Source organism: Saimiri boliviensis, chromosome 13 (genome assembly GCF_048565385.1).
Source record: "Saimiri boliviensis isolate mSaiBol1 chromosome 13, mSaiBol1.pri, whole genome shotgun sequence".
NCBI lineage: Eukaryota > Metazoa > Chordata > Mammalia > Primates > Cebidae > Saimiri > Saimiri boliviensis.
In genome coordinates this window covers 94,826,202-94,851,393 of record NC_133461.1, presented here as the reverse complement: position 1 = coordinate 94,851,393, position 25,192 = coordinate 94,826,202, and the positions used below count along the sequence as shown (strand labels likewise).

General features: G+C 39.5%; 1 protein-coding gene across 10 annotated transcripts in view; it reads left to right on the top strand.

Annotated features, from left to right (window-relative positions):
- Window positions 1-25,192, top strand: part of CSGALNACT1 (chondroitin sulfate N-acetylgalactosaminyltransferase 1) — a 379,255-nt gene that overhangs the window by 166,012 nt on the left and 188,051 nt on the right. The window contains exon 3 of one of the 10 annotated variants that reach the window (XM_074384023.1): window positions 5,200-5,292. The exons of the other annotated variants lie outside the window; for them this stretch is intronic. The gene's annotated coding sequence lies outside the window, so the exon portion shown is untranslated. The remainder of the gene's footprint in view (window positions 1-5,199; window positions 5,293-25,192) is intronic. 10 annotated transcript variants of the gene reach the window in all.

Genomic DNA, 25,192 nt, shown 5'->3' with positions numbered 1-25,192 from the left:
TGTATCATGTATATCACATATTGCAGAGTCTTCAGCAGGCTGATGACTGAGAACTTCTGTTGATGTGCTCTGGTACCATCACACTGTTGATTGATAGTGAACTTCCTGTCATTAAGCGCATATATTTCTGATACATATCATGCATTTGTTAGCTGTGGTACAGGCATCCTGTTTAGTTACATAAGCAGTTAGCTTCTTGTATCCCAAAGTGGTACACGATCATTTTACTTTCTGAAACTATTTGGAAATAATTTCAAATTACAGATGCTCTTTGACTTAATGATGGGGTTAGATCCAGATAAGTAAAAAATAGTGAAAGTCAAAAAACATTTAATACCCTAATAAACCCAATGTAAAGTAGAAAAATTTAAGTGGAACCATCGTAAATGGGGCATGGCCTGTATAAGAGAGTCACAAAAATAAAAATAATACAAAGAACTTATGTGTTCTTAACTTCAATTTGCCTGTTAACATTTTACATCATTTACTTTTTTTTTTGTATGAGACCGAGTCTGCCTTTGTTGCCCAGGCTGGAGTGCAATGGTGCAGTGGCATGATCTTGGCTCACTGCAGCCTTTCTCTCCTGTGCTCAAGAGATCCTCCCACCTCAGCCTCCTAAGTAGCAGGGACCGCACATGTGTGCCACCACATCTGCTTAAAATTTTGTATTGTTTTGTAGAAACTGGATTTCGCCAGGCCGGTCTCGAATTCTTGGCCTCAAGTAATACACCTTCCTTGGAATCCTAGAATGCTGGGATTACAGGCATGAGCCACACCCACTGCCCATTTGCTTTTTATCCATGATCTTTCTTTCTTCACTCTCATATATATATATACATATACATACATACACACGTAAGTATACGTACTATTTTATCTGAACCATTTGAGAATAAGTTTATGCATCATAGTCCCTTACTGCTAAGTAGTGTATTTCCTGAGAATAAGGATGTTTTTTCATATTACAAAAGTGCAAGTATCAACATCAGTAAACTTAAACTTTATTTGAATTTGCCCAGTGCCCACTGTTGTGGTTTTGTAAATTGACTTAATGTTCTTTACAGTGTTTTCCCCTCTAATACTAACATCAGGGATTGCATTTTGTTATTATGTCTCTCTGTTCCTTTAACCTGAAGCATTTTCATAGCTTTTCTTTGTCTTTTGTGAAAATGTTTTTGAAGTACACAATCTTCTTTCTTCCTTTAAAGATATTTTTCATTTTGGGTTAGATGAGTGATTCTCAGGACTGAATTGAGGTTACCCATTCTGAACAGGAATTCTACATAAATAATGCATTTTTATCGAAGTATCACCTGTTCCTCATTGATGCTAATTTTGATGATTCAGTTAAGATGATGGCAGTTTTTTTAAAAATATTATATAGCTACTATTTTCTCCCTAAAACTAATAAGAAAGGTTGCTTTTATCCCTTTATATTATTTTATTTTTATATTTAAATATTTTCTGTGGAGAAGGGATCTCACTATCATGGCCAACCCTGTCTCAAATTCCTGGGCTCAAGCGATCCTTCTGCCTCAGCCTCCCAAAGTGCTGGATTACAGGTCTGAGCCACTCCACCCTGACTAAACCCTTACTTTTGATCCCTATCAGTCAATTACTAGTCCACAATGAAATTAATATTCTTGAAACTCCCTTTCTACAATTAAGATGGTTTGGCTTATAGCCGAATTTCCTACCTAATCTTTGTTACGTGGTTGGACTTTAGTTGAATAAATTGAAGATGGATGAATTTAAAGGCCCAAAAGAGACCGTGAGTAGCAATCACTGATTTCTTACAGTATGCTTACATTTTCTCTCATGGTGAATTATTTTGAAGAGCCCACATTTATAAGTTTAGAATGAAAATTGAAGTCTATTGGCCTTTAGCTTGCAGGCTTTATTTAGAGTGTATTGAAGTCATTCTTCCCTTCTGTCCTTGAACCTCCAGACACAAAGAGGGCAGCAGTCATAAAATGTGGAGAGCTGATGACCACTGGCCCTGACCTTCCACTGGCAGTGAGAACACTCCAGCTCTTGGTGCTGCTGTGGCTTTGTGAGGAGGTTAGGTCCAGGGCCGGATCTCTTATTCTAAATACCAGCTCTGGGAGAAAGAACCTTTCCTATTCTCTGCCCTATTTTGGGGATTGACCAAGAGGTTTAGTTCAGAGGTTCTTCAGCGTTCTTGGTTCATAGTGCCATTAGTGTCTCAATTTTTCCAAAATCCCTTGAAAAAAAGAAATACCTAAGGTTAAAAATTAAGTGCTTAGGGCTCTGTGTGTTGGCTCACCCCTGTAATCCCAGCACGTTTGGAGGCCGAGGCAGGCGGATCACGAGGTCAGGAATTTGAGACCAACCTAGCCAACACAGTGAAACAGCGTCTCTACTAAAAATAGAAAAATTAGCCAGGCATGATGACGTGCACTTGTAGTCCCAACTACTTGGGAGGCTGAGGCAGGAGAATTGCTTGAACCAGGGAGGCAGAGGTTGTGGTAAGCCGAGACTGCACTGCTACATTCCAGCCTGGAGACCAGAATGAGACTCCATCTCAAAAAAATTAAAATAAAATAAAATTAGTTAGGTCCATCAGCTGTGAATATTTATGTCCTAAGAACTTAGAAGCTGTTTGAGAAAATAATATGATAAAGGAAAAAATAATAGTTTTATCTTATTCTTGACCACAATTATTTAACAATGGGGTGTGTTCTGCACTGCACGATGTCTTAACCTTGGAATCAGATTAGACACCACTCTATTTTGTGCAGCAATTGTGTTCATTACAGAAACCACTAAAAAGGTGGTTGTGCAAAGATAAATAGCCAAAAGCAATGTAGCTTAATCTAATGTTGACTGTATGTCCAACAGATATCTACCATTACTACATTCTGCCCCCAAATTAAAATATCCCAAGGTGTCTCTGTGACTTCCCTTTGATGCCTAGAGGTACCTCAGCGTATGGTTTAGTAACCATCAATTTAGGTAAAAGAATCTTTCTGGGGATATTTTGCAATTCTTCTGTTGCCCTCGGCCACCCAAATTTGTGTCTTAATGGCAGGTTAGGGGTTAAATACCTCTAAAGAGAGAGAATATAATGTTACTGCCCTTGGGCAGGAGGCAGAGATAATAGGCTGACATTTCAACTTAATTGGTAGGAGGTAAAAATTCCTTCTTTCGTTTGTGATATGTCGAAGCTACAGAGGCCTGACTTTAACTTCCTGGGCAGTATTGCATTGTGTCTGCTGATGAGGAAGAAGAGAATAGCTGTTTAACTACACTATGTACATGATAAGATTTTCTTAAACTTTTTGGTTTTGTTCACATATTTTTTCCACAAACTGTTTTCGATGGATTAATGATTTGTTTGCAAAATATTTTATAGTTACTCACTTCAGACTTCAGAATGATGCTATAAATCTCAAAACCAGGACTGTACTAACAACTTTTTGTAACAAGTTGGAATCAAATTAGCACAAACTAGCTAAATCCTAGTGTAAATTAGATCTAGTTGACATGATCGTTTTATTTATTTGAGCTTTGGGTATGAAAAAACTTTCCTAGGCTGGGCACAGTGGCTCACACTTGTAATCTCAGCACTTTAGGAGGCCAGAGCAGGAGGGTCACTTGAAGTCAGGAGTTCAAGACCAGCCTGGCCAACATGATGAAACTCCATCTATACTAAAAACACCAAAACTAACGGGGTATGGTAGTGCGTGCCTGAAGTTCCAGCTACTCAGGAGGCTGACACAGACGAATCGCTTGAACCCAGGAGACAGAGGTTGCAGTGAGCCAAGATTGGGCCAGTGTGCTCCAACCGGGGTGACAGAGAGACTCCATTTCAAAAAAAGCAAAAAAAAACCCCAAAACTTTCCTATATGGAATTGGTTATTTTGACAATTTAGGTAGCTTTAGAATAACTAGAAGCTGCCTGCTTTATCTAGTCTGAGGTTTTCAGAGGAGAGGATGTTGACAGATGGTTTTCCCCTCAAAGAAACCTCAGCTGCTTTACCCAACCTATTCCCAATGAACAGAAATCAGGGATCATAACACCCTAGATAATCCTAGGAAGAATGAAATAGCACAGCATCTGGGAAAGGACCACAAAAAGAGTCAGCAGATCTTGACTCTCAAGACCTGCATGACCCCAGGATAGGCTTATCCTGTGACAGAAAGGACATTCACCATCCCTGGGCCCACTCGGTGATCGTGTCAACCAGGATGCTTCCCCATCCCCACGCATTTTCAAATACCATTCACCACTGTGCAATGAGAAATGTGTCAGGCTCTAATCCAGTACTGGATGAACAAATGAGGAAACTGAGGCTCAGAGACAAAAATATCAGCTAAGGTAATGTATACAAGTACAGCTAGGATCTAGGTCCTCTGCCCCCGACCCCGCACCCCCGTCTCCTGTCTTGCACTCAGGTCGTGCACAGAGCAGTTGAAGTAATTTGTTTCAATGCCAATATTGCAAGAAAATTGAAGTGGCAAAATTCCAAATACGTGTGTGTGTGTGTGTGTGTGTGTGTGTGTGTGTGTGTATTTGAATTCCTAGATCTAGAATGAAAGCTTTGTGAAGGCAGGGGTTTTTAATCCCTTGTTCACTGCTGTGTTTCCAACTCTTAAAATGTTGTCTGGTACATGAGAGACCCTCAGTAAATTTGATTGAGTGTGTGGGCACAGTGTAATTTTCGGGTAATCTTCATGATGATATTTACTTTTAGTTAATCAGTATTTGTGTAGGAAATAAATGACTGAATTCTTTGGAAGTTTGCTTAGGTGAACTTATTTCATGAGTTATTTGGAATCAAATAATACTCTACAGAAAAAATCGTGTTTGTAATGGGTTCACACTGGCTAGAATATGATATTAGGAGTATTAATATGATACTAATAACTTTGTCATTGTCAACTGAATACCCTGCCTATGGCATTTTTGGTTCATGTGTGTATATATATGTATGTGTATATGCGTGTGTGTGTGTGTGTGTGTGTGTGTGTGTGTAGATAAATATATATATATATATATATATATATTTTAAGACAAAGTTTCACTCCCATCACCCAGGCTGGAGTGTAATGGTATGATTTCTGCTCACTGAAACCTACCTCCCAATCCCAGACTCCTGCCTGAGCCTCTCGAGTAGCTGGGACTATAGGAATGCACCACTATGCCTGGCTAACTTTTGTATTTTTTTTTTGTAGAAACGGGGTTTTGGCATGTTGCCCAAACTGGTCTCGACCTCCTGAGCTGAAGTGATCCACCTGCCTTGGCCTCCCAAAGTGCTGGGATTACAGGTGTGAGCCACCATGCCTGGCCTGTTGTTGTATTTTTGTAATGCTGATCACAAAGGTAGCACAAATATGAAACCCATCATAGCTAGAAGTTTATTACTTGTGTTGAAAGTATAAAATTCTGACTCCCCAAAGGAGAAACAATAAGAAGAAAACCGTGCCCCATGATAACTGTGGCATTACCAGCCCCCTAGGTTAGATAGTACCGGTTTCTCTTATAGTACAGGAGTATTTATGCCCTTGCCACTAGCTATTAATAGTAGAATATCATATAGGGCATCTGTATGTAATAAGGTACATGCAAGTTTTTGGGATTGTTAAGAACATGAAAATGTCTGGTAACATTATTCCAAGAATTCAGTGATGTGTGCAGTCTTATCTTCATTCACAACTTAATAGTTACTACACATGACTTACGTTTGTTTATATTGGGACTAAGTTAGAAAAGTATTGAGTTATTTGGAGTCCCATCCCAGCTGGGGAAAGATGGGGCACACCATCCTTATCACCCATGACATTTCTCAACTTTCTTAGGAACAATAGTCCTTCCCAGCGGCCTTTGAGAAGCGTTGTGTTTTGGGAACACCTGATTCCAAGTTTGATTTACACCTCACTACCAGTCATAGACTAAGCCAGTGTTTTTCAGCCTTTGATTTGGAGCTTAAAAAAAACTACGGATGGCCAAGCATATCCCCAGAGTTTCTGATTCTGTCTGTCTTGGGTGGTACGAGTTACCTGCAATTTTGAAAAGCATCCGAAGGGATTGTAATGAGTCTTCGAATGGAGTCAGCTTGCAGTGATTGCTGTTTCTGGTCCTGCAGCCCCGATTGTACTGCAGTGTGTAGTCAGCAAAGCCCTGAGGCCAAGAACTGAAACGCATTTTTAAATGAATGTTTGCCCGGTACTGACCTCCCAGGAAACCTCTTGAGATCATTATTGAAGGACAAGCACATGAGACCAGCATTTCCCAGAGTGTTTCCTGGACATTACTAGTTGTGAGACAGTTTTCAAAAAATAACTTTGTGATAAAATAATAACTTGTGATAAAAAAATACTGTACAATGGATTCCTCTCTTGTAGGATACAGTGTACCTTAGGCTATGAAGCTTCTGGGAGTTCTAAAGTAAAGAGGTTTTGTTTAACCTCTGGGTTCCCAGCTTGCATCTCCACAGAATCCATTTCCAGCCAGACATTTGTCAACCTTCTTAGGTACGATGCCCACCCAGTAGACTTTGAGAAGTGCTGCGTTATGAGAAAACCTGATTCCAAGTTTGACTTACACCTCACTACCAGTCGTAGACTAAGCCAGTATCTCTCACCTTTTGATTTGGAGCTTTAAAAAAACTACATATACCCAAAGCCATCCCCAAAGGTTCTGAGTCTGTGTGTCTGGGGTGGTGCCAGCCTGAAATTTTGAAGACTGTCCTGGGGATCTTATATGTTCTAGAGGTAGAGAATTATTACTACATTTAAAATAGTTGTCTGAGTTCTGTTTTTTTTTTCCTATAAGGCTACAGTGTGTATCTCCATCATTTTACAACTCTGTGTTTGTGTGTTTCCTACCAGCCTCCCGAGATGGATTCTTGCTCTTTTGCCCAGGCTGGAGTGTAATAGTGTAATGGCATGGTCTTGGCTCACTGCCACCTCTCCTTCCCAGGTTTAAACCATTCTTTTGTTTCAGCCTCCCAAGTAGCTGGGATTACACTTGCCACCGTGCCTGGATAATTTTTTTTTTTTTTTTTTTTGTCGAGATGGGGTTTCACCACGTTGGCCAGGTTGGTCTCAAACTCCTGACCTCATGTGATCCGCCTGCCCTGGCCTCCCAAAGTGCTGGGAATACAGGCATGAACCACCTCACCCAGCCCTACTTTATAACTCTTTTTGATGTTAAGCATGTTTCCTAGGGGGAGTTCGTTTCATGTTGAAAGAAAATTGAGGTGATATGGGGACTCTGAGGTCCGTAGCCTCCTGGGGACTCTCCCTGCTGTTCCCAGCCTGGGCATGAGCACGATTCCGTCGCAAATCTGGACTTGCAGGTTAATTTGTGATGTAAAGAAGAAGTAAAGAGGGTCAGTGCTGGTGAAGGGGTTTCTTGAGCTCCTCAGGGCAGATGCTGCTGGGACCTGCAATTCTGGTTGGTCAATACAAATGATAATTTGGTTACATGGTGGCTAAATTGAAGCTTTCTTGGAAAAATGGTCTTGGTATGGGTTCTTCTCATTTTACATCTCATGGCCTAACACCTTCTAGAATCTCCATTCCTCAGCACCATGCCATGAGAAGCCAGGCAGTAAGTAGCTCAGTAAGATTAGCGGGTTTTTACAATTACCATTCAAGGAATTAATAAGGGGGTAGTAAAGCGGTGTGGCACAGCCACATGCTTCTCCGATGATTTAGTTTTTCAAGGAAGAGCTCAGAAAACAACATCCAAGGTGGAGATAGGAAGTAAGAGAAATCTACCAATGTGTGAAGATTGTCTCATTTCTTGTGGGAAATGCCCAGGCAGCTGTAGGTTTAATCAGAGGCAAGAGAAGGTTGTGCTCTTGTGACCCATGAGTGCTTTGATGAGGACGTTTGTGCCTTTCCTCCTTTCAGTCCCTTGTAGTCACTTACCTTGCCATGAAAGTGATGCTAGGATTTACTAGAGAGGGTCAACTCAAATGGCAAGCAGCTCTTTCCAGTTGGCTTGTGGTTGGAGGTAAGAACCTTTTCCGGGCTGCATTCTCTATTAGTAATGCTCTGAAGCAATTTGCTTAAGGGTGACCAGAAGAGAGGAAAGGCGTGCCAAGCACTGTGAGTGATCCAAGCACTATGTAATGTATTTTACATACGTAATTCTCTCACTTACTCTCTTTAATAACCCTGGGAAGTACTTCTTGGTAGTTCTTTATGGAAAGATGAGACCCAGCGGTTCAGGGAGATAAAATAACGTAAATAACTTGGAAAGGGCTGGAATTCAGACTTAAGTCTATCGAGTTCTGAAGTCCACTTTGAGGTCCCCTGCCCCATCCTGCTGTGCGTGGCTGGTACCCGTGACAGTGTCACCATCCCTTGCTTCAGAATATCTTTGCTGTTGAGGTGGATGACAAGCCCTTAATTCTGTTAGCATAAAAATAATAAAGAGATGCCTTATAACTGATGCTTTAATTCTTACCCTTATGCTGCTATCCGCCTTGCACCGCAACTCTTAGCAGTCATTCAGGGACACACTGTGAAAGAAAAGAATATGGTAGCCAGTCAGAGGATCTTTGCATTTGTCTCCAGTAAGTATATTTAGATTATCTTCTTTTGATTTCTGAATAGTCACTTAATGGTATTTATTAGCAATGCCTTATGTCTAGCATTTAGTGGCATTAGCTAGAATTTTATGATGGCATAAACAATTTCCTGGAGGAAATAGGATATCACCATGTGATACAGAGCATTGGTAAAGTAAATATGAATCCAGAGTTAACCATTAGCCTAATTAATTCAAATTCCAAGCTAAGCCTCACTGTGTCAAAAAAAAATTACTCTTTTCAGTTTGACATTTTAATATGAAAATCACCATAGACTTGCAAAGGCACAGTATGAGTAATATTAACTGGCTCCCTAACTTAATTACAGAATACCAATAACTTTGCCTGGGGCCACATGACTCTAAGCTTTCAGGCTTAGGGATCACAAGATTTCCCAAATGTTAGCTCTGGGAGGTGGTGGTCTAGTTTTACTATTATATTCTTCAGACAAAAAGGTAGGTAGAGGATCAGCAGAGGTAGAGAATCTTTCAAAAATCACAAGGCTGGGTGGGTCACAAGAATGGTCTCTTTATTACTTATTTTGTCACTTTAGTGTTGCCTTTAATTGGAATATTTTTAAGAAACATTTGGGCTGAGTCTACTAATGTAGCAAACTATTAGGTGTGGCTCAGTTTCTGCTTATGTGTCATTCAGTCTCAACTGAGCAACAAAAAGATGACCCAGAGGCTGCAGGCTGCATAGAGTGATGGCTGTCAGTGTTCAGCTCACTGGTCTGAGTTCTCTCAAACTGAGAGTAAGAACAGGTGGCCAACAGATTTGGAAGCCTTTAAAATATTATTCTAGTTGCCCAGTTACTGAAGAGCAATCATTATTTTTTTGTTGGCAGTTCCAATCCATATGTGCAAGCTTAGTGGCTGATGCGAGGTAGCAGTGAGAAGAATGAAGAGTTTAAGCTGAAACTGAATGTCTGAAAATGAGCCTAATCCTGAGTAAGGACTTGTCATCAAAGTAATTAGCAGTTGAAGATTTTAATGAAAAGTGAATGTATTCTCTGCTGCTATGTTGTTGTAAATTATACTTACTTATTCGCAGAAAATACTAAGATGTGGTAGCCTAACGCATTTTGCGAAAGGGTCAGAATGGAATCAAAAGACTATATTTTTAATGCTAGAAGCTGATCTGGGTACTATATATAGGCCATAATTTTGAATATGTAGCCTAATTTTTTTACTCAAGATATTCCCTGATAAGCAAAAGCTGAGGAAGTTTATTACCACTAGACCTGTCCTACAAGAAATGCAAAGGGACTTCTGCAAGCTGCAATGAAAAGATACTAGAGAATAACTCAAATATGTACAAAGAAAAAAGTATATCAGTGTAGATAATACATAGACAGTTATAAAAACTAGCATTTTTGTAACAATGTCTCAGAACTCTGCTTTTTGTCTTCTACATGATTTAAGAGAATATAGATTTTTTAAAAAACAGTTATTGGTTTATGTTTTTGGATACAAAATGTACAAGGAAATGATAGTCCCCTTTAGCTTTATTGACGCATGATTGGCAAATAAAAAATGCATGTATTTAAAGTGTAAAAAAATAATTTTTTCTCCAATGTATATGTGTCCCTGTCAGTGTTTGCCCTAGGTGTCTAATTTGGCTGTTAGCCCATTCCGCTTACTGGGACTTCTCAAATAAGCTGAGAAATTATTTGAGGTACCTCAAAATGGGACCTGTTCAAATGACTGCCTTTCTCCAAGTGAGTGTGTCATTCAGTACTCTTTTTACTACAAGTGACAGAAAACCCAGCTCATACTGGCTCTAGCATATGAGAGAATGTGTTGGCTTATATACATACACAGGGGCAACTAATTTCTAGGGTGCTTCAATCCAGGGACTCGGGTTCCTTGGTTTTGCTCTTTATTGTAGCTTGCCTTTTTAGCTAATGATAGAAAAGCCTATTGCATCTCTAAATTTAAGTCTAGCTGAAGAGTTAGCCTGCCTCTCTCATCTTTCCAGCAGATCCCAGCACTGACTCTGACTGGCTTTGACTGAGTCATATGTCCGTCTCTAAACCAATCTCTTTGACGGGGTGGATTGAATTATACTCAATTGACCAGCTCTTTGTCATGTGTATCATTCCTGAAGCCAGATGATTTTCTTCACACATGAGCTAGAGAAAATGTTGGTTTTCCTAGGTGCTCTCAGGCTTTTTTAATTAAAGTGTCAGGACTTTAATTAAAAAAAGGAGCAAGAAAGGTTTTTTTTTTTTCCCTCAACCTGTACCATACAGTTTTGCTCATGTACAAGTTTTATATTATCTAAGTAGTCTTTCATCAGAAGTGCTAATTTTTTTTCCTCATAAGGTTTGTTTGTTGGTGTCTTTGAATTATCTGTAAAAACATAAAGTGTATTCTTCTGGTTGGCTGCATTCACCAGGGCAATATTTAAAATCCCAATGAATGTAAGGATATAGTAACTTGCAGTGCCTAGTTATAGCCATGACCTTCCTGAAAAAGGGCCAAGTTACAGGACATTAGTATCTGCAAGCTGATACATCATATATATGTATATAACATATGTATATACATAAATACATATATGTATATATGATATATACACATCATACATATACGCATATATATATATATATCATAGACCATAATTTTGCATTAGATTCAATGCAGCTTAGAATCGTTTTTTCTCAAGACATTCCCAGATGAGCAAAAACTGAGGGAGTTTGTTTACCACTGGACCTGTCCTACAAGAAATGCAAAGGGACAAATCTATGCATGTATATGTTACATATGTATATGACACATATATGTATATGGAGATCTGTCCCAGCAGTTCTGGGACTCATTTCAGTAATAGAGATAGCTCAAATACAGCCTGGGCTGGTAGGTGATTATCTTGAAGAACAATTGTACATAGCGCTTGCATTGGAATTATTTTCCTGTTAACTAAGATGAGTAATTTTCTAAATTGAGAAAATCAAAATAATTTTCTAAATTGAGAAAATCAGAATAAATTTCTTAATCCTTTGAACTTACAGTGAGCTCACCATTTAAAAATATCTGCAACAGCAGCTTTCTGTCGACATGTTAAAAGATGGATCTAACCATACCAGGATAATACTACATTTTTATTCTCTGATTTATGGGCCTTGGGTCCCCAGAAAGTGAAATTATTAATACATATTAGTATGTTGTTGATAGTCAGTAGCTGATGTCTACTTAGAGAAGCCCAGACTTCAATAAAAGTATTTGTCATTGTAAGTGACAGGTTTCTTTTCTTTTCTTTTCTTTCTTTCTTTCTTTCTTTTTTTTTTTTTTTTTTTAAATAAAGTCTCACTCTGTCACCAGGCTGGAGTACAGTGGTGTGAATGATCTTGGCTCACTGCAACCTCCAACTCCCTGGCTGAAGCGATTCTCCTGCTTCAGCCTCCAGAGTGACAGGTTTTTAAAACAAAACAAAATTTGTATTTCACAATTAATATGTTGTACAATTCTGCCACAAATTAATAAAACATTTTAATTTGGGGATTTTAAGAGGACATTGTTTGAACTTTATCCTAGTTTTTACTAATAGCAAAGTGGGTGAGAGAGGATATCAAAATTTTGTAATTGAGTATGAAATTATGAGTCAGACCTGAATATGCTACTTATTTCTGGCAGTGTTACCTACTCTCCTATTCCTCCCCAATCCTAGCTGCTTTTAAAATTTTATATTTGAGTTTAAGCAGCTTTACTGTGATGGCCTTCACGTGTATCTTATTTACATTTCTCTTACTTGTGGTTCATGGAGCTTGTTGGATCTCTGGCTTGGTATCTTTCATCAGTTTCAGAAAATTCTTGGTTCCTATCTCTGTAGTGATTGCATCTTACTATTTTTCTCTTTCCCTTTTGGAATAATAGTTACATGTATATACTTTTATCATAGTGTCTTATATGTGAATTAAGGTCTTTCCCATATTTACAATTCTTTTGTATTTCTCTCTGCTTCTCATTAGATTTTTTTCTACTGACACCTGTTTCACTGCAGTAAAACTTCTCTATCCTCTTTTTATTCTTTTGTATTTCTCTCTGCTTCTCATTAGATTTTTTTCTACTGACACCTGTTTCACTGCAGTAAAACTTCTCTATCCTCTTTTTAAACCTATCTATTGAGTTTTTAATTTCAATTATTGTATTTCAGTTTTCCTCTTTTTTTATAGAGCCTAGGTATCTGGTAAGATTCTTTATCTTTAATATATTTTATTGAACATAGTAATTGTAGTTATAGTAAAATTCTATTTTGATGAATAAAATATCTAGATTGCCAGTGAGTCTAAGTATTACCAGTTTTTTTAAATCTTGGTTTTGGTTATTTCTTCTTGTTTTCTGTCATACTTTGTAATTTTTTATTAAGTGTCTGACATTGTATGTGAGCATTTTTAGGATCTCTGGATGCTGTTACATTCATCCAGGGAGATTTTATTTTTTTTCTGTTACGCAGTAGCATAAAGCTGTTGATCTAGATTCAATCAGCAATTAGGACGATTGTAGTGGAGTTTCAGGTTAGTCTGGTTTTGTTTGGTTTATTCCTAAGGTATGACCCATTGAGAGTCTCAGCAGAAAGCCTACAGTATTTATATTTACCAGGACTCTTTGTCCATGGTAGGCCCTAAATGTCAACTCCTAAGCTGAGCAACATGGCCATAAAGTCAGCTTAGCTTTTTAGCCTCTTAGCAGAAGGTTTCTGCTTATTTCCTCCTCCTTTTACAACCCACAGCTTTGAAGTACAAAGGCTGGAACAAATATTTGGTTCATTTTTCTGAAGCTGTCTTTTCTCTTGGATCTTTGTGCCCCACATTCTGGCTGCACTGGTAGTCCCAGATTTCATTTTTCATCTCCCTATCCCAGTGAGACTGCTCCAGGCTTTGGGCTGCAGCTGTCTGCTTGGCCAACGTGGCCTGGCCAGGCATTGGTGAATGCTCTGAAAGGAGCAAGTAGCACAAAGAAGGATCTCACCTCGGGGTGTTTTCCTCAGCCCCTCAAGTTTTGCCTGCCTTGATTCAAGACCAAAGTCTGCAAATAGCAGCTACTTCTCCTCCTCTGCCTCCTCCTCTCTGTCCTTTCCCTTCCTCCTCCTTCATCCAGCTTTTGTCGTTGTTCTCAGTGGGAAGCTTAGTGCAATATTACCATGAGTTTAATTCTCGTGCAATCCAAGTTTTTCCATGAATGCCGTATGTATGGTAATATTATCTATTCGTATCAAGGCTTTCCTTTGGGAAAACAGAATAGACAAATACTATAACTCTTTTAGGTTAAAATCATGGTATATGCTATTAGTATTCATCCATTAACTTTTTGTTTCATCAGTGTTGAATGTGCTAGAAGCTAAGGACGCTGCTGTGAACTAAATAGGTATAATCCCTGCCCTTGGCTGAGAATCTTATAGTCTGGTAGAGAGAAATACCTGTGTGTCCATCTCTATCTCTATTTAAATCTATATCTAGATATCATTCCAAATTATTGTAAGAGCTACAAAGGAAAAGTAAAATGAATTACGAAGGAGACGTAGAAGAGTGACTTAATTTACACCAGGGGAAAGTTTTTAGAGAATGTGCCCCTTTGGAGGTGTAGGCTGAGAGCTGCAGTGAAAAGCAATTAGCCAGAGCTTTTTAGAAGAAACAGCACATGTGCTGCCGACCCTGTCAGCCAAGAACTTGGTTCCTTCACCGAACTGAAAAAATGCCAGTGAGGCTTTCAGCAGTGTAGGGGATATGTAGGGAGTGGGAACAGAGGAAAGTGATGTGAGCTGAATTTGGAGCTGGGGCCCGGTGACCCTGGGCCTTTGAGCTCATGTTAAGGACTTTAGAGTTTCTCCCAAATGATGTGGGAAGCCATTGCAGGGTTCGGAGTACAGGGCGCTTTGGTGGTTGAAATTTATCACTCTGGGCTGGGTGTGGTGGATAGGCCCAAGTTTGTTTTTATATAAATGTTTTTGGTGTTAAAACTTCCTGAATGAGTCAGGGTGCCTGATTCATTACTGATTCTCAGCACTTTGGGTTGTTAAGGCAGGAGGATCACTTGAGTCTAGGAGTTTGATACCAGCCTAGTCAACATAGCAAGACCCCAAGAGAAAGTACGGTTAAGGAAGGAGAGGGTGGTTCACAGGGTCAGTGTGGTCTTTAGATCAGGTAGCATAAAGATTCAAAAATGTTGGGATTTGGCAATATGGAAATCAGGGGTGACCTTCAGAAACACAGTTTGAGTGGATTGGTGCAGGCAGATGTCAGAAGTTGGACTGAAGAATCGGGAAAGGGAATGTAGAGACACTTTGGGTCAATACCTTTTTTTCTTTTCTTTTTTTTTTTTTTTTGAGACACAATCTTGCTTTGTCACCAGGCTAGACTGCAATGGTGCTATCTTGGCTCACTGTAACCTCTGCCTCCCGGGTTCAAGTTATTGTCTTGCCTCAGCTTCCCAAGTAGCTGGGACTACAGGCACATGCCATCATGCTTGGTTATTTATTTACTTATTTATTTATTTTGTATTTTTAGTAGAGACAGGAATTCACGACATTGGCCAGGATGATCTCAATCTCTTGACTTTGTGATCTGCCTGTCTCAGCCTCCCAAAGTGTTGAGATAACAGGCATGAGCCACTGCACCCAGCAGGGCCAGTGCCTCTTTAAGAAACCTGTCAGTGTAGGCCTAGAGAGAGATGTGTAGCACAGTTTTCAGTAGTACCTAACACACACGCGCGCGCACACACACACACACGTAAGTTCATAGCTAATACAGGGATGGTAGGATCTGCAGTCTTATGGCACAGAATCTAATAATTTGCTTGTGTATTAAAGTGCAGGCTAAGCTATCCCTAAGTACAATCACTTAAATAAAAGTTAATATTTTTCACTTAAAGTCAACAGACGATGACTCACTCCACATGTAGGAGAGGCTAGAAAAATAAATGTTTTCTTCCTCCAGGCAGCAGGATCACAGGTGGCTGATTGCTAAGTACAGGAAGGATGTGCCCAGAGTCCCAGAGCATAACAAATGGTCACTCCAGTGGGCCATTCTAAAGTCCTCTTACTTGACTGTGTGCTGGCCTAGCTCACATAATAGGACTGAGCTTTTGGGAGTCATAATGCTAGAAATGGTGATAAATTCTTATTTTAAATGCAAGTGGTACAGTAACTAGCTAGGGGGATAGACTTTGATGATAGCATCATTGGTAGCCCACATGTTGTCTTGTGCCTCAGGGACGACCTCCGATGCCACTTGTGTCTGGACCACAAAGGTTGCAGCTGATCTGGAAAAGGTGCCAGCTCATCTGCTGAGTGAAAGCAGGCTGAGACACTGGTGTCATTTTTTCCATTGCTCCAGTCAGTGTGGCCACACCTACGGGATGCAGTTATCCTGCATGCCAACCAGCTCTTTATTTTGCTTTCGAATTAACTGTGGCGGAAAGCTGGACTCGTGTCTCATGTGATGTGATGCCAATAGTTGGGCTCAGCCATTGGCTGACTGCTTTAGGGGATATGGGAGGCATCTCAGCCACCTCTCTAACCTTACAGTTAAAGACACAGTCTTAACTCCAAAGTTGCTGCAGCTTCTTACTCAAGTCAGAGGACTGGAAAACAGTGAGTCCTGGACCCAAACCCATACCCTGTTATTTAAACCAAGTGGGAATGTGTCTTATCCGCCCTTAGATTTTCATTGTGTGGCATGCTAACCTGATACCTACTACATGCAACAGGATGGTTGAAGTTGCTAATTAAAATTTTCCTTTCTTGTTATTATCTTTTTGGAGACAGGGTCTTGCTGTCACTGAGGCTGGAATGCAGTAGTGCAATTACAGATCACTATAACCTCGAACTCCTAGGCTCAAAAAATCCTCTCACTTCAGCCTCCTGGGTAGCTAGGACTACAGATGTGTGCCACCATACTAGGCTAATTGTATATATAATTTTTATTTTTTTTTTGGAGAGATGGGTTCTTGCTATGTTGTCCAGGATGGTCTCAAATTCCTGACCTCAAGCAGTCCTCCTTCCTTGGCCTCTCAAAGCACTGGGATTACAGGCGTGAACCACTGCATCCGGCCTGTAGTCTCTTTTATTATGTAGTTCTCTTATTTCTTTTCCTTTCTAACACTGATTTGTTGCAGAAACGGGATTATTTGTCCTATGGAAAGTTTACCCTCTTAACTGATTACTTCCTAAGGATGTCTATTTAATGTGTCTATCTTTGGTATTACCTGAAAGCTAGTAGATAGATTTAGAAACTTGATTAGATTCAGATCCAGTTTATTTTTGGGCAAGAATACTTAGTAGGTGGTGCGGTATATATTGGACTATTTTCATAACCCCCAAAATTAACTAAAATGTTCTGGGATGGACTGAGAATGAAAGTTGCTAACTTCCCAGGGAAAAGAGGAATAGCCAGAGTGCAGCTACTGGTAGCAACTATTAGTAAAAGTAAAACCGCTATGTTCAGCCTCTTCAGATACCCTGGTTATAGAGGAGAGGTGTAATGGAATTTTAAAATTGCATTTTGCACTGGGGATCCAAATTCAATAAATGTGTGAGTTGGCAGACAAGGCAGTTTTGAAAACCAACCCCACAGTTCTAAAATGGTCATATTACAGAGAAGAGAGAGGATTTTTTTTTTTTTAAAGGTAGAATCTCTTTCTGTCACCAGGCTGAAGTGTATTGGCTTGATCTTAACTCACTGCAACCTCTGCCTTCTGGGTTCAAGCGAGTCTCCTGCTTCATCCTCCTGAGTAACTGGGACTTCAGGCATGAGCCATCATGCCCAGCTAATTTTTGTATTTTTAGTAGAAATGGGGTTTCATCATGTTGGCCAGGATGCTCTTGATCTCCTGACCTCATGATCCACCTGCCTCGGCCTCCCAAAATGTTGGGGTTACCTGTGTGAGCCACTGTGTCCAGCTAGAGAGAGGATTTTAAGAGGTTTTAAGTGGTTTACCAGACTCCAAGAGGCTGTGGAACTTGTTGCAAGAGACCACTGGCAATAGATTGCATTTGCCGAGGCCAAGAGGACCCGCAGGAGAGATGGTTTCCAGGACTGAGAATCTCCCAAGATCCACTGGAGCAGCTCATGCAAGAAAGAATGAACTTTAAACATCTGCCAGCCAGGCATGGTGGCTCATGCCTGTGATCCTGGCTCTGGAGAGGCCAAAGAGGGCAGAGGTTTCTGTTCCTATTTTGCTGAGGAGACTGTAGGTGTGCTTTAAAGCTCTGAGAAGTCAGTGGCTAAAATAGCTGAGGCCATTTTTCAGTGGGCTTTGACTGGGAAAGCCGAAAGTAATGCCTTTCTCTGTGTGTTTCCAGTAGAATTTTTTTCAAACGTTGGTAATTTTCATCTGGAGTTACTTTAAAAAATAAGTCCCTTTCTGCTTTAGTCATTAACTTAAAATATGTATAGCTGCTTTTTAGTATAAATGCCATATTAGACATACTAGCTGGAGAGAAAGAGTGGCAGCTGACAGCAGCTCTTACCCTGGTTCTGGTTTTTTTTTTTTTTTTTTTGACTGCTCTCAATTGCTTTCTGGACTTTGACCAGATGTAGGCACCAGGCTTATGTCAGCAGCAATTCTCAAGTGCCTCCTGCTCTAGAATTCTAGGACTCCCTTAAATTATACGTGTTTAGGTCAGGGCTAGCTCCTGTAAGATAGCAGGTTTGTCAGATGAGTGTCTTATACATATCAGATATGGAGCTCCAAAAATCAGAACTGTAATCCCAGTGCTTTGGGAGGCTGGACAGGCAGATTGCTTGAGCCCAGGAGTTTGAGACCAGCTTGGGCAACATAGCAAAACCCCATCTCTGTAAAAAAAAAAAAAAAAAAAAAAAAAAAAAAGGGAAAAAAGAAAAATAGCTAGACTTGGTGGCACACATCTTTCCTCTCAGTTACTTGGAAGGCTAAGGTGGGAGGATCACCTGATCCTGGGAGGTTGAGGCTGCAGTGATTGCGCTACTGTACTTCTGCCTGGGTGACAGATCAAGACTGTCTCAAAGAAAAAAAAAAGGGGGGCTCAGCGGCATCTTGTTTGCTTTCTTGGCTTTTTTTTTTTTTAATTTTAAGACAGAATCTTGCCCCGTTGTGCTGGCTGGCTGAAATGCAGTGGCGTGATCGTGTGATCTAGGCTCACGTCAATCTCTGCCCCTGGGTTCAAGTGATTCTTGCACCTCAGCCTCCCAAGTAGCTGGGATTACAGGCGCCTGCCACCACACCTGGCTAATTTTTGTGTGTTTAGTAAAGACAGGGCTTCACCATGTTGACTGGGCTAGCCTCAGACTCCTGACCTTGTGATTCACCCGCCTTGGCTTCCCAAAGTGCTGGGATTACAGGCATGAGCTACCAAGCCTGGCCTGTACATGTCTTCTTAAATTAGAAGAACCCTCCTAGTGTGACACTGCCTTGAACACCTTGGGGACCCTGCAGTCATAGAGTCAGAGGTACTGCTCATTTCTGTCCCTATCCTCATTACCTCTTGTTCTTCATTTGTGTCTGGATTGGGTTAGGGCTCCTTTTAGGTGTTAATGAGGAGTGGACTGTTGAGAAAGTTAGAATAGCTTCTGTACCTTTGTAAGGGGAGAGTACAATTCCTTATTTGATTGGCTAAGTGTTCCTTTCAATTGTTCAAGCATTCAAATTATAGCCAACAGCAAAACTATGCTTAAAGAAAATTGGCTTCCCATAATTAAAATGATTAAAACAAATATTAAGCCTTGGGAAACAGCCAACATTTTTTTTCTCTTTTACCTTTTTAATGAGGTATAACTTATATGAAGTATACAAATCTTAAGGATACGGTTCAGTGGAGTTTTACATGTGAATATATTTGTTAATTACCACACAAATCAAGATATAGAAGATGTCTAGAATCAAAAAAGATAGGCCTCCAATCTACGCTCCCTTCCATTTAACATCCTCTGTCCCAAAGATCACCATTATTGTGACCTCTAATCTAATCAAACATCCTAGATTAGTTTTGCCTGCTCTTGAACTTCATACAAATAGCTTCATACAGTATGTTCACCTGTATGTCTGACTTCTTTCACTGTGTCCTTGAGATTGATCAGTATTGCTACATATAGCAATAGTTTGTTCTTTTATTGTAGCTGTGAAGTATTGTATGAATATACTATAATTTATTCTACTATTGATGGATAATTTATTCAGTTTTTGGCTATCAGGGATAAAACTTCTGAATACCCTTGTACATGGTTTCTGGTGGACATGTCTGTTCTTGACTTACTGGGTCATAGAGTAGGCTTGTGTTTATCTTTAAAACCCACTGATAAATAGGTTTACAGCTTGATTATGTCACTTTTGACTCCACTAGCAACGTATGTGAGCTCCAATTGCTCCAGATCCTTGAAAGTACTTAGTATTGTCGACAACCAACTTTTAACACTAAAAAAAGTGCTAGCTCTAATTTAAAAATACATCTTTTCTTTCATCTCCAGAACTCAGATACTTGTTGTTAAGTGAAGTTTTAATTCACCAAGTGGCAATATTGTCTGCTGGGTTCAAAGAACTTTATTGTACCACAAGGTCTATAGGAGGACAAAGCATTACCCCTGCTTTGATGAATTTGCTGTATTTCACTAGGGTATCATAGAGAATAGTCCATCAGCATTGTGATTCAGTTTATGATCAAGTGCCATGATCAATAGTCTCTCAAACCTGTCTTAACAGCAGGATCCAGTTCCCACCCAAACAGTCAAGCACATTATGCTTGCCGGTAGCATCTTTTCTGTTTCCATTTAGCACGGTGCTATCATTAATTGTGTACCTACCCAGGATGCCTCACTAAACCAACCCATCTGGCTGATGGTAGCACTGTGTATTCCAGATCTGTCTCCTTAGAAGCTCTCTCATTTCTCTTCTACCTTATCAGAATTGATTCCCCTAAATCTTGTAAATTAAGTTGCAGTGTTAAAATTGCATCATGGTTCATTTATGTTACCTCCTACTGGAAGTATTTTTATTTTAATAATGGATTCTAGGAGACATAATGTCTTAGCTACAAGGAATTAACCATTGATGGTTGGATGTTTGATCTTTTGAGGCTAATGGAAAATTTTGAAAAGAAGTCTTGATAAATATCTCCATAAAGGAAGCTGTCTATGCTGCCTGCATTTAAAGGTAGCCCTACCAGGGAACTATGGAAATGGCTAAAATTGAGGCAGAAGTTTCAAATTATGCCAATGCCAAGGTGAACTGACACCGTATATCTGTTGGTTTGGACCTTTTCATTCTGAATGTATTGTCTGAGTAGAATCTCAGATTTTCTGAAGTTTTATATATATTTCCACTTTAGACCTTATATTCCAACAGACTTTTCTTTACAGTCACTATAAAATGAAAGACTTTAGAGTCCTTTTGATTTTCACAGTTATTACAGGACTGAGTATGGAAATTCAAATGATTGTTTGATGTTTAGTTAAAACACTAGATAATGAGACAAGTTCTAGTCCACCATTGGAGGGTATACTGCACCCATGTGATCAGAGTTCTTACACAACCATGTACTACATAACAATGTCTGGATCACCGATGGGCCACATATATGATGGTGCTCCCATAGGATTATAATACTGTATTTTTCCTGTGCCTTTTCCATTTTTAGATATGCTTAGATGCACAAATAGTTATCATTGTGTTAAAATTTTATTAATACAGTAACATGCTGTACAGGTTTACAATACATGATGTTTTCATAATTCACCTAAGAGTGTGTTTCTCAGAATGTATCCCCATTGTTAAGCAAGACATGACTGTATAACACATCAATATTTCTCTACATTTTAAAAAACCAGTGTTTGAGAAGGTATGGTGGATGATTATATTGAATTTGATTTTTTTAAATTTGTTGAGACTGAAACCTGTATACATTCTTGAGTTACTTTTAGAGAACTCAGTCAAGTTATATCATCGTCATAGTTATATTTTATACATCTTTCATTAAATTCGTTTCTAGGTACTTTATATTTTTGATGACTTAGTAAATGCTATCTATTTTAACATTTCATTTTCTAACTCTTTGTGTTTATATTAAAGTATAATTGATTTTTACACATGCATTTTATATCTAACAACCTTTTAAACTTACTAATTATGATATTTTATATGTGCTTTCTTTTGGATTTTTCTATTTTCTACATAAAGAAAATAGATATATCAGTATATAATGACATTTTTATTTATTTCTTTTCTAATCCTTATACTTCTAAATTTCTTTCTCTTGTCATATTGAATAGGCTCAGATCTTGAATATAGAGTTTAAGAGAAGTGGTGGTAGTGGGTATCCTTATAATCCAGATCCCAAAAGGAGAAATTTTAACATTTCTCCTTAAGTATATTATCTGCTGTAGGGTTGTTGTAAATACCTTTCATCAGATTAAGGAAGTAGCCTGCTATTTCTGGTGGATGGTCAGTTTTATCACACACTTTGTCTGTCACACTGTCTGTGAAGTGGAAAATGGCAGTCCTGACATACTCTCATTAACACATAATCTTCTGGATTGATTTTTATGACCTAGGTTGGGTTCCAGACTGAACCTTCCATTCCTTTTCCTGGCTAACAAATGCTGGAAGAATTCACATTTACACTCGCCTAAGTCTCCCTCTTTGTACTGGTGTACATCTGGTTCTGAGCAAGAACTGGCTCATCATCAACTTGGGACATTTGGGGGTTTTGTAGTCTCATTTTTTCACTCCATCAGGTCTAGGCTTGAGTCTTTTCACTTCAACCAATCTGTGCCCCAAGCCTGTATTTTGCCATTAGCCCTAAAGGTGACTGAGTGTTTGCTTTGACCAGTGAAAACTCGCCCATTAGGGGAGGAGAAAGCGAGAGTGTGAGTGAATTGGGGATATTATCCTCATCGTTTTGCAGGTGGCACAGAGCTGTGCAGAGGGTTCTGAGCCAGAATCCAAGTACCTGGAATCTCTTGGCTTTCTCATGGCAAGTGCCTCATTCTTGAGAGCCTTTGCCTTCTCATCCTTAGAAAAAGGGGGCTGGCTCTAAGTACTCATCAAGGGTTGCTTTTGCTCTAAGACTTTGTGAATCATTGAGGGTTAGCCCATGGTTGTCCTCTTTTACATTATTCCTTTAACCCTGAAGGAGTTGAGGATTTCAATCTTACGTTTTTAGATGGGGAGCTCCCTTACAGAGACATCAAGCAAGGGGCTTCAAATCCCAACAAGAATGGAGTTCCATGTTTTAGATCCAACCTGCAAAAGAGATTAAATATATTTAATTACACTTAATTAAAATGCAAAAAGCGTATTTTCTTTGAAACAGAAAAATCTTTTTGATAACTAAAATTTGTTGTACCATGTTTTTCATAATGTGTAGCACATAATATGCAATCCATTAAGTGTGTGTATCAGTTTCCTGTGGCTGCTGTGACAAATGACCGTCAACATAAGGCTTAAAACAATAGAAATTAATTTTCTCGTGGTTCTGGAGGCTAGATGTTCAAAATGAAGTTGTCAGCAGGGCCTTGCTTCCCCTGAAGGCTCCAGGAGGCAACAAACCCTTTGCCTCCTTTGGCTTCAGGCGATATCACTCAAGTCCTTGGTCACAGTCATGGTCACAATGCTTCCTCCTCTTCTATGTCAGAACTCCCACTGCCTTGCTCTTAAAAGAATACCTGTGTAATGGCATTTATGGCTAACCCAGATAATTCAGGATAATTTCCTCCTCTCAGGGTAATGAACTCAATCACATCTTTTGCCATACAAGGTAATATTCACTCTTTCTGCCCTGGAAGACAAAGGTTTTAGGGATTAGTACACAGACACCTCTTTTTCGGGGCCACCAGTCATCCTAGCTACAAAGTGGAAGCTGTTAAATTATATTTTGATGATGATGTAACTCAATATAACTAGAAATGGGCACTTAAAGACTAGATCAGCCTTGAAGTTCTTTAATGTAAGAATAAAAGTGCTCTATTTTTAGTACTACAAAAAATGGAACTAGAGAAAATACTTGATTATCTCTCAGATTCTCTCAAATGTATCATTTGAACTTGTTGTTTATTTTAACTAAAATGCATCATTAGAGGATGTTGAGTTTGAAAGGTATCTCTCCATGAGATGAATGAATGTCATAAATACAGGTCAAGAGATTTAATTTAAAAAATCACATGATAGTTGAGGACTGTATTAGTTTTGTAGCCTGCCAAGTAGATAGCCCTGCTACATTGCCTAGAGAGGTAATGATTTATGCCAGAGGAGACTGAGGGGGTCCTTTATTTCACCTTTACGTACTCACTCTGAGAGTCAGACAGAGTAAACATTTTTTTGTATGATGTTTATTGACTTTTAGAATGCTTTTGAAAGTTGGATTTCAGTCTTTCAAGTGATAATATTTCCTTTATCTCTCTATATGGAAGGAAAAGGATATTTTTCAGCAAGGATGTTTGTAACCTTTAAAGTTTGGCCAAATTTGTGATACAGTGGAAACTTTCAGTTCCTGAAATGCAGTGGGCTCTTTGAGGTCCTTTAATATGCAAAGCACAGCACAGCATGATGGAGCATGATGAAAGTGACCTAGATATGTTCACTCACTTATCACTCATTGCTGTGTGCCTGGCACTGTTCTAGGAGCTTGGGAAACTGTTGAATAACCCAGATAAAGGTTTTACTTTCATGGAGCTTATGTTCTCATGGGGAGATAGACAATAAAAATCTAGAGAAGTGCTAGAGAGAAAGTGCTATGCAAAGAGTTACAATGAGATGTGCTACAGAGTGACTAGTGGCTTCTTTTCATTGGAAGGTCCAAGAAGGCCTCTTGAAGGAGGTGATTTTAAGATGAGTTTTGATTGGACACAAAGGAGTGAGCACTGTGGGTGCACTGTGTAGGATGCAGAAGCATATACGGCCGCTCTTCCAAGGCCCCAAAGGCAAGAATGAGTGCGGCACCTTCGAGGGAATGTTGTGGCTGAGGAACCTGTGGTGGGAAATGAGGTTACAAGGGACAGTTAGGACCTGCCACCTAGTTCTGTGTTTCACAGTCTGGGCTTTCCATTAGAAACATCTTGCAGGAACTTAAAAAAAAAAAAAAACATGAACCTCACCTGAGAAAAACTCGATTGGAATTTCTGAGGATGGGACCAGGCATCCATTTTTGTGGCTGTCTTTATTTTGTTGTGTGTTGTCCCCAAAGGGATTCTAATCTAACAGGAAAGACACATGGGTAATGCAGAATTTTGAAAAGGTAAGAAATTTGAATTTTGTTTGAAAATCAACGGGTTGTTTTTAAAGTCTGTTAATGTAGGGACTGATAGGACCTGATTTCCGCTTATTAAAAGTTTGCAAAAGAAAATTAAGTGTTAGGCTGTAGATATGTTAGTGAAATAAACGTTTTAACTTAAAGTTTTAAAGCAATGTCCTGTAGGAGCACTGACAGTGGAAAGATCAAGTCAGCACGGGGCAGTTCTCAGTAGCAGAAATGTTATCTGAAGGAGTAGGCATGGTGTGTAGAGCCATGGAGACACAACTTCCAGCTGCAGAAACAGCTGCGGTGTGGCGTGTGAGAGTGAACAGCTGAGGGAGGAAGCCAGTATGGTAGGAGTCTAGAGTCGGGGAGGACATGGCTGGGGGAGAGGCAAAAGGGGATGTTGGAGGCCTTTGAGTGTT